The 13,951-nt window shown below is 39.2% G+C and overlaps 1 protein-coding gene across 4 annotated transcripts in view; it reads right to left on the reverse strand.

Moving 5' to 3' along the window:
- Positions 1–13,951, reverse strand: part of LOC126853932 (fasciclin-1) — a 215,862-nt gene that overhangs the window by 67,864 nt on the left and 134,047 nt on the right. Inside the window, exon 1 of one of the 4 annotated variants that reach the window (XM_050600138.1) lies at positions 6,607–7,035. The exons of the other annotated variants lie outside the window; for them this stretch is intronic. The gene's annotated coding sequence lies outside the window, so the exon portion shown is untranslated. Of the gene's footprint in view, positions 1–6,606; positions 7,036–13,951 lie in introns of those variants that run through there. 4 annotated transcript variants of the gene reach the window in all.

The following is a 13,951-nucleotide window of genomic DNA, read 5'->3' on the forward strand; positions in this document are numbered from 1 at the left end:
AAAATTTGAAAAACTAAAATTTATTTATAATAAATATGTGTGATATACTAAAATATAAAATTCAAAGTATTAGATTTTATCAAAAATTGTTGAAATCTTACGGTGTTTGTGTCGGAAAGCGTCAAAACATAATAATTCCGATGTCAAAGGAAACGAGAGTCCTGAGAGTTGGGTATTCGGAGGACGTTGTTTTATTGGCCTCCTCGGAGGACTTTGGCTCGTATGCAGATGAATGGAGATACGAGGCAGCTGGGCTTGCATATCTGCTTTGCCTTTCACGTTAAACACGACGCGACGCGACGGGATCGGATGGTGATATTGATTTGACGCGTTCCCCAAGGTCTCGCTCGGATTGACAGCTATCTTACTTCAAATGGACCGACGACGCGACGGAACGGTATGACGGAATATAGATGCATTACAAAGATTATATATTTATTAATAATATAACTCTCTATGAGATTAGACGAAATATGGAAATAATTTTTTGTTTGAAGCAGTAATCAAATTTTTTTGCTTTACTGCAAATCTTTTTTTGGGATTAATTTTAATTAAATAAAGATGTCAGAGATTGCAAATGAATTTTCTGGTTAAGAAAAAGTTTAACGTCACCCTACATATTTGCCAATACGTGATAAAAGCGAATTACAAGTGTCTTACGAAGAAATAAATTTTCAAAGAGAAAAGTTTTGTTTCAATAACGCCAAATCTGTTTTCTCGCTCTCTATCTTTCTCTATCTATCCCGTACTGATCCGCATCTCTTTTCTTCCGATCCTCGCGCTTCCACATGTCCTGAAGAAAATCCATTTGCAAGAAAAATCTATGAGAGAAGGTCCACTTCTCTCCAACTCTCGAGCAAAGTGCAGATACGCGGCGAGAATCAGTTTTCCGGGTTGGGGCTGCCTAACCTCTCGTAACCTTCGTGCTCAATCGACGGCGCGACCCCGATATCCTTTCGGCATCCTCTTTAACTTGTCGCTATCGTTATATCGGATCTGCTCGGCGACGGTCGACGAAGAAACGAAGTCTATTCTTTATCCCGGCTGTGCACGCGCGCGCGAACCGACTTGTATATTTCTCGGATACGATTGCAACGATTTCTCTCGCTCAAGCACACATAGCTCTCTCGGCGAGACAAAACGAACAAAACTTTATTCTGTTTCGTGCTGCGAAAAACCTTTTCTCCGTCATTTTTGAAAAATTGCTTAGCTTCCTCTTCGTGTCACTCTGCTTTGTAAAAATGGATTTATATTTATATAACAATTCAATTGTTCACATTTTTCAGATAAAGGATCAACTTTAAACATTCTACTTAATTTTTTCATCATCTCAAATTTCACTTGACTTTAAAAATTTTTAAAAAGTATTCATTTCTGATTTTTTTACCATTTTTTTTCTTTTATATTATAACTTTCTAAAATCAGTAAATTTTCGACTGATGACATCCGTCGGAAATTTATACATGCGAACATTTCTCTTTCGACGTAATTTAAAATCAATGTGACATTCGATAGAATGATTCGCGAATCATCGTGCATCATCAAACGTGGAGTTTGTGACGTCGCCGACGTGCTGGGCGCGATTTTCACAAGTACCTACAATTACCAATTATAATAGCGCGCCGACTAATTAGTAAACAGTAGTAATAACAACGCGCGTTTATCGATCAAGTGGTCTGGGAACCGGCCGCATCGCTCGCTAATAATCATCGATTTCGGCCGTTTGCTCGTTTTCCAGATGACAACTCGCTGATTCTCCCACTCATTAGACATATCGTATTTTTAACTCGTCTGCACCGCTATAGATGCAAAAATTATAAAAATCAAACCTTTTAAGATATCTCGAATAAATAAACCGTGGATATTTACATCAATATAATGTAAGGAACAGACTATATTAGAATATCATTTACTTTGAATTAGAAGTATAATAATAAAAGCTAGTGTTTTGATTTCGTAAAAGAAAAATACAATGTTCGCTAAGAGATAATTTCTTTCTCTGTTATTACAACACTAAGCGTATCATATTTTTTATACGCTCTCTCTTTGTGGACTCGAATATTTTTACATTTTTCTTTGGATTTCAAAGTTAAATGGATAAAAGCTTTTTTATATTATTTATTAATATTATTTCGATAATTTTTTCATCCTATATCTCATATATTCTTTCTGAAAAATATTGATAATTATACAGTTTTATTCTCTCTGGTAATGTAAATTCTAAAACTTGAGGATTAATATACGTCTCTTGCAGAGAGCAAGAGTCTGTGTACTTTTATTCCTAAATACACACACACATACACACGTGCGCGCGACACATTCTGATTCTCCTTGGAGATCCGCGAATACCGTAGAAAACTACCCTCGGGTATCTCGAAATTTCTCGGCGCAGATGACTACATTTCCCATGGGAGACGGTCTTCCTTCTCGGACTTATTTTCGTGCAAGATGAAAGGAAGCGCTTGCGGTGGTCACAGAGCGTCGCGAAGGGAGCGAACAGTTTCGAGTTCTTAGAGGTCTTTTCTACAAGCCGTCCTTCGACACGGAAATCAATCTCGACAGATTCTCGTATCAATCTCGCATCGCACCTGAAGCGCCCAATCACGTTCGCGCGGGGTGTCCGCTGCTCGTCCATTTGGGAAAAAAAGTTCGCCTCGAAAATCCTCGTGAGGAACGAGAGAATAGCCGACGACGAGAAGTAAGAGGGACGATGCCTGCGAACGCTCCTCGTCCGGACGAGCGGTTGGGTATATTGGTTCCCGATAGATGGACGGGGACCGACCATTGAAGAAATTTTTTACCGCGGAAGAATCTCGTCGCGAACGTCATTTTAGAAACACGTACATTTCGCGAAATATCGATTTTACAACATTTGAAAGATATTTGCACATCTAAAGCACACAAAATTCTCCTTTATGGAGATTAGTAAAAAATCTATGAATATAAAGTAATGAATGCAAATTAGCGCGCTTCAAAGGAAAAGCTTAAATCCAATACATTGAGTCTTTGCTCGATAATTATAGATCGCAGTCATAAAATAAAGGTAAAGGAGATTGGATGAGACTTCTGATAGAACGCTATAACCGCTACGTGTAAGAGGATTAGAAGCTCATTTTGCGCGAGCTTCGATAGCTTCGTCGAGGCAATCACATGATAGAATTTATCATGAAGCCCATCAAAGATAACCATGAAATTCATTTGCAACGCTCGACATTTGGTAACGTACTCGAAACTATTTGAATCTATGAATGTATTAAATTGCATAAATAAATGCATTATGAAGAAATGTAATTTATAAATAATTATAGTGGAAAATTAAATTTTACATATAAAAATATTATTTACAATTAAATGTAATAATAAAAAAATTTAAGATTTTATTATATTATATAATTTTATTCTTGTAATATCCTGCTTTATTAAAACCTCACATGTCACGTGTAATTAAATGTAAAGCTGTGGTAAAACAGACCGACGATATTAATAATAATATTACGAATTTGTCCTACTTTGACACGAGGTCACTAATCAATCTATTCTCTCTCTCTCTCTCTCTCTCTCTCTCTCTTTCTAATTCATTACACAAAATTAATAAGTCTTAATGCATCATATATGCAGATGAATAGAGTAACGTAATTAAAAAAATCGATGCTGTCATCAAAACTCGCGGATCAAAATAGATTTGTAACATTACTAACCGCGTCAATTAATGTCAACCGCTCGTAAATTGTGTCGCGTTTTATCGCGACTCTTCGCAACACTCAATTAAATTTTTGCAGACATGCGAATAAAAATTGTTGGCAACGTAAAAATATATACGCCGAAATGTATGCCGTAATTTGCAACGTACGTATATTTTGCTTCCGTACGTTTGCCCGCACAATTCATATTTAAATATCAAAAAAATATCCATGTTGAAACTTTCATATTGTGTGTGCATCCGGAGATGTATGTATACGTGTTGAATCCTTTATTTATACGAACTTTGTAAGCAAAAAATATAGTAGTTTCTAACACGATAAGCGTGATATTTCTTTAATAATAACAATTTATTTTGACATAGTACGCGTGTTTGCACAAAAGGATTAAATCCGCCGTACTCCTCGCACGAGAAATAAACATATCACACGACGATTACGCGTTATCTCGGAATGGCGGGGAAGCGTTTCATGAACGTAAATCCTGATAGAAGCCTCTGAATCTGACCCCTCGCTTGTCGTCACCCTCCACAGACGCGTTATTGCGATTGAGTGCAGCCAACTACACTCGTGCTAAACATCGATCCTCGAACGTGTCAGAAGCCTCGACATTAATGCACGTTGTCGCGCGTAATTATGAGTCAGAATCGAGTAATCCTGTGCGGCGGCGGCGGTAATGTAGCGTGACTCGCGAGAAAAACGCAATTTGTGGGGGTTCCTTCGTCGCAGGAGAGGATCAGAGAAAAATTATCGACGTGTTATCGGATAAAGCTAAAGACTGTATATCTCGAAATAATTATTTTTCAGCGAAATTTCAGCAACGTAAATAGCGACGTTTCGAAATAATTTCGCTTTATTGCGCAAAAGCCCGATGTTATCGTGCGAGTCGAATAATTTCCCATTTAATTTCGGACAGATTTGTGCACGTGTCATGGCTAGAGCGTTTATCATAGTCGCGCTCGTACCACGTTGATGGGATTCCGTGAATTCTGTCATACGATAACTCTCACGAAATAGTAATATGCAGAAATGTTTGAGCTTCAATGTGTAAAATACAGAGATAATCCTTACTATATACATTATAATGCAGATATTATCGTCATTCATTTGCACCGGGTTATTTTCAGAGTGTTAGAGAGCCACGTAGAATATTGCGATATAAAGCTCGTTCGAATTCGCATATAATAATTGCAAATGATAATCGTTGTTAAAGCCGTATCGCCCAAGATAGAAATTATAATTATTAATTTTATGATTATAAATATAGTTAAATTCATTTGCTTGTTTTTATAAATTTTTAGAAAAAATTAATTAAAAAAAAAAAATAAAAATTTATCGAATCTTAATATACATAAATTCTCTCTCTTACTGAAAAACCGCATCTTGTCCTCAATCACGAGTGGGATAAGTTCCTCCCGCTGTGCGCAAGTAATTCACAATTGGCTCTGCTAATTCTCCGCGCGCGGGCCTTTTTGGCTAATTTCAATTAGAGATAATTGATTGCTTTACACCCGTCGTTCGTACTCAGCCCATCCTCTTTGTCCACGCTCGACAGAGGACCATTTCGCGACGGAGATAGTCGTCGTCGAAATCGAAAGACGGAGTGAGACATCGCGGAGAGAAAGAGAGAGAACGCTGTGGATGGAGTAGAGAACGATATCTCCTTCAACAATCGAGGGTCCGAGCGAAACGTGGGAGGAGGGAGAGGGAGGGGAGGGAGATTTAATCGCATGCGGTCCATTCCTATTCAACCATTCGATCCAACTACCATCGCAGCCCCACCGTGAAGGATATCGCTCCTCTAATTGTTGACTATCGATCACTCTCAATGATCTCGAGTCTCGAGCAAGCGCGGTAAGACGGAAGATTAAGATATTCTGAATTAATTCTTTTGTCACGATTCTTCAAAGGTTTTAAAATCTTCGAGGATAAATACGAGTATCTTTTAAAGATTGCAGAAAGTTCAAATATTCAAATATCCACCCACAGTCGGATGTCGATCTAACGACGAGTTTCTATATCCGGCTGCGACACCCCTTCTTGTTAAAGCCCGCGGCAATTTCGCGATTACGATGAGGAAAATGTTTGCGCGAAACAAGGAATTAAGGGGGGCGTCGTCGCTTTATGCGAAAATTCCCTTCTCTCGCGCGTGCAGGTCGCCCTAGGCAAGAAGAGGGAAGATTGCTTGGACTTGGCATAGTCGAGCAAAATTTTAGCCCGATAAGAGATGAATATAAAGAGCGAAAATTTTTTATATTTTTATATATTTAAATTTCTCTTATAATCTCGTCCTTTTACATCTTCTGAATACTGTCATTCTTATAATAGTCGTAGACTTTTCTCTAATCTCTTAATCTCTCATATTCTCTTATACTCTCAATTTCCTCCATCATAAGAAATTATATTCAAATATATCGTAATTAATTAAATATTAATTTATTGCTAATTTATTAGTTTAATTCTGAATTTGTTGGTTTAATTCTGAATTTGTTTTCCGCGAAATAAGCTTAACTTAATTAAAAAAGTTTAATCATTAATATTACGCACAATTCATGGATAAATGATTATTTAAATATAATTTACTTGATATCTTAAAAATTTTTGCTTGAAATAAAAAAGTCCTAAATGTCTTTATTATTATAAATTTTGCGAGTATTGGAGGATCTATATATCTATGTATATATAAATATTTTTAATAATTTATAAGAATAAATAATGCAGAAAATTCAACTATTGTATTATTGCAAATTTAGATTTTTACGTACTGATCTACTGATATCTGTGATATAGAAAATGCATTGTTTAAAGGTTAAACATTTTATTAAGATAAAATAATTATAATATTAAAAAAAAACTAATTGTAATTAAATTTTATCCTTTAAACAAATATTAAATAAAAACCATTCACCTCATGATTGCCTCCTTCATCGTCCGATGCTTCCTCGATCCTTTTCTTCCTTCCTTGTTTGTCCTTTGCTTCTCTTTTATGGCACTTATACGACGACACTAACTCGCGAAAACACAGTTAATTACGCGTATACTACTACGTAGTACTCGCGACACGATTAATCTCACACTTTATTTTATATTGCGGGAGAACACTAAAATCACATTTACACAAAGCTGTGATTCGCTCGACATTGAAAATCACGCAACCGTATTCATACAATGTTATCTTTCGTTATTAACAAATAATATACGCACGTACTTTTATGTCAATTCTACTAATCTTACTTTTAATTAATTAATTACACAGTGATAATCGCTAATCGTAGAAATGATCGAATTTTATATCTCTGAATACTTGTTGCGATCGTGTTTTGAGAGGTAATGCGCACACATAGAAGACACGCCGACAAGATCACTGTGTGTAAACAATAACGCGGTATATTTGACAAGAATTTGAGGCAGCAAGTGAGTGTAGCAAGGCCACTGTAGGTAAACAATAGCACACGGTATACATCGAAATAAATCGACAGTCAATAATATGTAAGCAAGGTCAATAATATATAACGTGCTTAAACTATATTTTATTTTAATCTGTCCAATTCGTAATATAATATTATCGTGAATATTATATCACAAATATTAGTACGTAAAAATTTGATTTTGCAATGAGATGCAGCGAATTAATTTTCTACACTATTTATTCTTATAAATTACTTGAAAATCATATATACATAGAGTATATCTAAACTTGCGTAATAAAAAGCTATAGCGAGAAAGTTTTCGAATAATTAAACAATAAAAGTATTTGAATTTTTTTACTTTAAGTAATAGTTTTTAATATAAATCTAAAACTGCAATTATATGCTGCATTTGAATGATGATTTATTCGTGAGTAGCGCATACGGTAATATTAATAATTGAGCAATTCCGATTATTTATTAACAAGTTTATTTCGCTAGATATAAATATGGGATTTAGAGTATAATAAATTAATTAATAAATTAACGATAAATTAATCGTATATACATCGAAATATAATTTCTTGTAGCGAAAGGAGAGAAATTGAAGGATTTTTCCATCATCTTACGTGTTATCTCCTTGAATATTCGTTTTATTTATCTTCCACTTCTTTTAATCCTCTTCTTCATTCTATTTTCTCTTTTCTCGTTCGAATTGCGACGGCGGAGGTTTTATTTATACAATGCCACCCGTTATTGCCGCTTCGCGTCATTGGGTCGCGTGGAAGAGGGTTGGTGGCCTTCATTAGGTCTTCTTCGCATTTAATCCAACTGGAATGCCAACATCGTGGAATGGGAGTAGGGCCGTATTTCATTCTCGCAGGGGTTGCCTCTTGGGGTATTTTGTAGCCATCCGAGCCACGCGGACCAATTCGAGTCACTGACGGATAAGCGTCATTCTCATGCGCGCGATGCGGTTTCGTTTCGTAGCCGATTAATTAAAGCCGAGCGATATTCCGCGGAATTTCGACTGTTCCCAACGTGTGTGTGTGAGAGTGTGAATACCTCAGCGGGCTTGAAAAAGCGACGGTCGTAAGTTATCAGCGCCATGCGCGAACGTCCGCGCCGTATCAGCGCCGGCAATAATAAATGCGCGGGCAGATTTCTCGCGAAAATGTAGCCAATTTATTCTCGTCGCGAGGTACGAATGCGTCGCCGGCCTCGGTACGCGGGCGCGATGGTATCGTTGATTCTCCGGGCACACGGAAAAAAGAAGTTTCAGTATAATTACGTCGTTCCGAGCGCGAGTCATCGCCGAGAAGAAGGTGTAATGAGACGCCAACTGTTTTCTCGCGCGGTCACGAATGCGCGCCACCGGACTCATTACATAAATTATTCGTTTTTATTAAGATAATGGGTTTTTATTAAGATAATTTGTTAAAAGTTTTTAAAATTTCGCTATTTTTACGAGCCTTTGTCAGTGCCATGCTATGCGCAGTTCTCTCTTTCTTTATAGTTTAGGAAAATATTATACCACAATTTGCGAAGAATTATGTCTGTAAGAAAGAAAGAAAGAGGAAGAGGGAGAGAGAGAGATGGACACTATCATCAAAATCATTAAATACGGTGGAAAATAATTACGTTTGTACATGTCGTGCAAAGTTTATACATATTGATAAACTCATTAAAAAAAAAAAAATTTTTTTGCTTGTACAATGATTGTGCAATTCGCGGTGCATATTGACCGACTTGTTTTCTTATAATATAAAGTATACAGATCCATGGTTGTAACAATCGGCATTAGATACGAAAGCAATTAGGAAGGAGCTTATGAGTGGCGCAAGAGTCTCGTTGAGAAAGAGAGAGAGAGAGAGAGAGCGTTCCTTAAAAAGATTTTAATTACAATCTATAAACGCGACGGGCGGTCGCATTTAAGTCTCATTTCATTATCGCGCCGAGCCTTGAACGCAATTCTTTAACTGTCTTGGCATTTATATGACATAATTAAGATTTTTCTGACGTGGCGATACGCAGTCGACAACCGGGAAGTGTCGAGAGTAATTTTTGTATTTTTTTTTTTGCGTTTTCTTCCATCGCCTTTCCTCGATGTCGTGATGAATTCTCGCTTCGCTTGACGGAGGAAAATACGTCCTCGTTTTACTCGGCGCGAAAACGCAGATGCGCGCATTTGAAAAATTATTACACGAGATGATTCATCCGGTGGTCTTATCTTAATTGGTTTAAACTCAGCGGGGCGAGACCGCCATGAGGAGCAGATTGGAATTTCTGGTGGCGCATGCACGACGATTATGCCGGTAGCGTACACGCGATAAAACGTTGCGGAATTAAACGAGATTAAAATCTGTAGGGATTACCGCCACATCAAAGCGGCTCTTTCTTTTTGCGACTCGTGTATATTCAAATCTGTCGGAATTTTAATCTTTCGCTTTCTTTAACAGAGAATATACAGAGAAAACTGTTAATATACTGGCGAATATAATAAAAAGTCCAATAAAATAATTATGTACACGAGAAGTTTTTATCACATGAAAATATCAAAATCGTTAGCAAATACGTATACGTTTCCGTAACAGCTTCCGAACAGATCAAGAAATAAGGATTAAAAATGTAAAGTCCCATTAATCTGAAAATAAATGTCAATTTATACGCTCGATGATCACATTGTCCGCGAAGCGAATGTCGGATTTTCTCAACTAATTCTCATAACCATCGGCACTCCACAGTGATTCAATAACAGGTCAATAATAAACTCGATCAATCGGGAGGAAACGGCGAGATCTCACCGTCCCCTTCTCACTCTTCATCTTCCGTGCACTTGGCCAGTTCCCGCAGTCCCCGACAAGACAAACGAAGTCGCCCCTTTCCTGGCCTGTGGCTACGAGATGTGTCACAGACGCCCGAACGGCTTGTTCCTCGGCACGTAGAGCACTGTGTAACCAACTTCCGCTCTGCTCGTGGGGCACGAACTTAAAGTCGACGGCGCGCGTACACACACACACACACACACATATATATATGTATATATACCTCTTTCGTCCCGGCGAGCATTTCCTATATACCCGGACTATACAGTGTCTTTAAGTTTCGCACAAAGACACCGAAGGTGCAGTTAAGTTACCTAGAAGCCAGAGTTCGCGCCATTCTCCTTTGTCATGCCCCTCTTTCCTATCCGCCCTTCCTCTCCCCTGATCACCAATCTCGCAGTCACCCATCTAGCGACCGACACAAGCCTCTCTCTAAAGGATCTTCTTTGCCTGTCTCTCTCCGCGCCTTCTTCCCCGAGGCGATTAAAGTCTTTAACTTTCTACGACTAAATTTACTGGCAATCGAAATACCTCGCCATTGTCATCGTCGCATGTCACGAACGGGATGAAAGAACGTCTCGTCTAGCTCGAAATGTTTTGAATTGTTTAGATTCGTCGTATCCGCGATTGTTCGAAGCCGTAGATTCTTAACAGTGAGCGAGTGTTTCCAATGGAAAATCCGCAACAGGATTCGTATTCCATTCAGGAATATTATGACGATACGCGAGCTTGCAACGCAACGAGTGTGAAAATGAGAGAGAAAGAGAGAGAGAGAGAGAGAGAGAGAGAGAGAGAAGGGGCTTAAAAGTCTCCTGTCGTAAGATATTCCTGAAATACTGAAAACGATATGAAACACCGGAAACTAATTTGAAATTTGCTACGCCTCTTATCGGGATCAGATTCTTTGCGGGATACATCGAAACTCTTGAAAAATTCAAAAATAATCTTTCCCGCAAATACGTGCGATACGTAGAAATGTTCTTTGTTGACCCCGTGTAACTTTAGCCACACCAGTGCCGTTTTGCAAAGCATTATCTTGCTGTAATCCGACTTTTCGGAATGAACAGCGGCCGCGAGTTGCGACTGCGGTTGGCCTACACTCCTTAAATCTTTACTCGACCATCTATGTATTTAAAGTAGGATAATACCTTGTTCCGCGTTCTTGACTGTCGTAAGCTTCTGCAGTCGTTTCCCTACACCTGTGTCGCTACACTCGTAAAAGTTTCTTTCATCCAAATTTTATTGCGAATAAAACCCGGATGTTTTCTTCGGTCGCTTTAGAAACAGTAACGAATTTTTATTCTTACAACTCGAAACTTACGAGGCATTTGCAAACATTTAAAAGCCGAATTTATAAAACAACGAATCGCAGAACTTGTACAATTAAAAGTGAATTATTTTCGTTTGAAAAAAAAAAAAATTCTTTCGATTAATTAAACACTGAGATGTCATTAAAAACGCCCAGCCTTTGAGATTCGACTGAGAGCGAGAAATCGCGTGGGATAAAAATGAACGAGACGAGCACGTTCGGAGCGAGACGAGGAAAAGTGGAGGTAGTTGGGCGAGAGGTAAAATGATAAATTAAACCGACCGCAGTAACGCTCAACCGCAAAACAAGGCGGGTTAAGCTGCGGAATTATGAAAGTTCCAAGACTAATTGTGAAACTTTTCGCGATGTACAAAATTGCAGTGGATTCGCGCGCGATAGAAAGAGAGAGAGAAAGGAGAGCGGCGGAGGGTCAGTCCTCTCGTTACCGCTCGAGGCGAAGTGCCGCCGAGATAGGCGCCGACTTGACGAGATAAAGAGAGTCTTTTCTTACCGCGCCCGCGCGCGCAAAAGACGAGAGAAAGGGACTCGACACTCTCTCTCGAGGGATAAAGGGGACGGAGTCGTAGTTTCGACTTCTTGAATTTTCCATTCCGTTCGGATTCTGCGCGAACGAAAAAAAACTGAATTGTACGTTTGTTCAAAGTTACGGTCGCCTAAATTGCGACTTGCTATAATTCCGCCAAAGTTTATTATTATCCGCAAGTTTTCACGGGAAAAAAAAAAAAATGCGCAACGTCTAAATATACGGGAATTAAAGCAGAGATTTAAAACGTCGAGAACTTAAATGCCTAAAAAGTTACGGGCGCAAATATCCGTGGGTTGGAGAGAGAATCATAATCTAATGTGACTGGAGGGATCTAAAGTAAAATATTATTCTTACGTAAAGTGGCGCGTTATTATGAAAATACGTAACAAAAATGTCAGAGTGAGTAATGTTACAAAGTTACTTATCTCCCGTTCATTATTTCGAGTAAATAATTTTCAGCTTACGCTTTGAGCTTCGAATCGATGCAGTCAACAGCATCACGCGAGCATAACTATCCTCCTGCTTTCCCGAGAGCATCAAGTCGGCGTCTTTTATTTACCCCGCATCACGGCAGATGGGGGGTGGGACGGATGACGGGGGGTGAAGGGAAGGAGGATAATGTAATTCTTGACAATCTCTTTCACAAGACGCGTCTCGTAAAAAGTCTTTTGCACGCGGTAATTTCGTTCGAGCTGTTTGCTCTCCAATACGTCGCTCTGGAGACAAAAAAAAGAGAACAAGGCGAAGCGTTCGACGAGAGCAGTCGACGAGGAATAGAAGTAACGGCCCGTCACCGACGTCGACGCTCCTTCCTTCCTTCGTTCCCGTTGTCATCGTCGTAGTTTTACGGAAAAAATGCCTCAGGCCGAATAACATTGATCGCGTCAACGAAAAGTCGACGACCTTACGACCTTTGATTATTTAGTCCGAACGTTTCCAGCGCGGTGGTCTCCGAAGTAATTCGTCCGGGTGGTAACTCGCGACATTATTCCCAGTAGAGAAAAACGATCTTAAAGAATAAGTACGCAATGTTGACAGCTGTAGGAGAGTTTGTTTTGATACTTTTATTGTGGCGAATGTGAATTTCAACGAAGAAAAATTTCCCTCATATTTGCCCACACACGTACATGCTCGATTTTTTTCTAAAAATAATTGAAAGAAAATTTTCTATCACGCTTAAAGCACATAAAATACATAATATATTATAAAAATTATACTATCAATTTTTATAATTATGAAATATTATTTATTAACTTATTCGCTTTTCATATGATAAAAAGTAGATAACGCTCTCAATTTCTTTTTATCAATAACAATCCCTTTCTTTTACGCTTCTCCAGATGCTTGCTGTCCTCCGAGCGTCCTCGAATTATTCGATTCGGGTTGGCCGCAAGGCTCGCGTAATAATACTGCCACCTCGTCGTGAAAGCTTGCTTCATGAAACGCTCGTTTTCCGGTGAGCGACGCTCACCAAGAGAGGAGCGTTACCGCGCGCAGCTTAGCCGTTCAAATCGGATTAATTATTTCCCGGCGTGGCCGGTTACGCGGCCAAAGGCGCGGCTCTTTCTTATCGCCGGGTTTAACGCAAGCACGGAAGGGCACGCGCTGAAGGGAGCGGAGGACGCTCTAACATGTGTTTGCCTTTGAGTCTCCGTCGAGATCGATGGCGCCGTGCCACGCCGATGCGACCATCCCTGTAAGCGTTTCTCCATGTCGTCCCCGGCGCGCGCGTGGCAGCGCAAACATCGCGCGACGAAATTACACACCGCGCGCGACATCGTAAACACACGGACGACGCGGACGCGAAGACGACGAGACGTGACGAGGCGAAGCGAACGAGGGTGCGCCTAACGAGGCCCGTCATCGTCGCGTTTACCATAACCCGCTAAGGATAATACGGATTTTGATTGAGCAGGTTGTTTGCCCGCGTGTGTCCTTTATTGATCAAAGACTGATAGGTCGTTTCTTAGATGACCGGATGACCCCTAACGATGACCTTCGATGCGCGATCGATTTGATAAAATTTATTTGGAGAGAATATTTTTATTAAGATGAAACACGCAAAATAATATACGATATATCTTAAAAATATTAACTTTACTGCTGACGGCTTTATTGATTTTTGACTGTCAGAAAAATTGTCGTCTCATTACTTCGAAATTCAT

Source organism: Cataglyphis hispanica, chromosome 13 (assembly GCF_021464435.1).
Source record: "Cataglyphis hispanica isolate Lineage 1 chromosome 13, ULB_Chis1_1.0, whole genome shotgun sequence".
NCBI lineage: Eukaryota > Metazoa > Arthropoda > Insecta > Hymenoptera > Formicidae > Cataglyphis > Cataglyphis hispanica.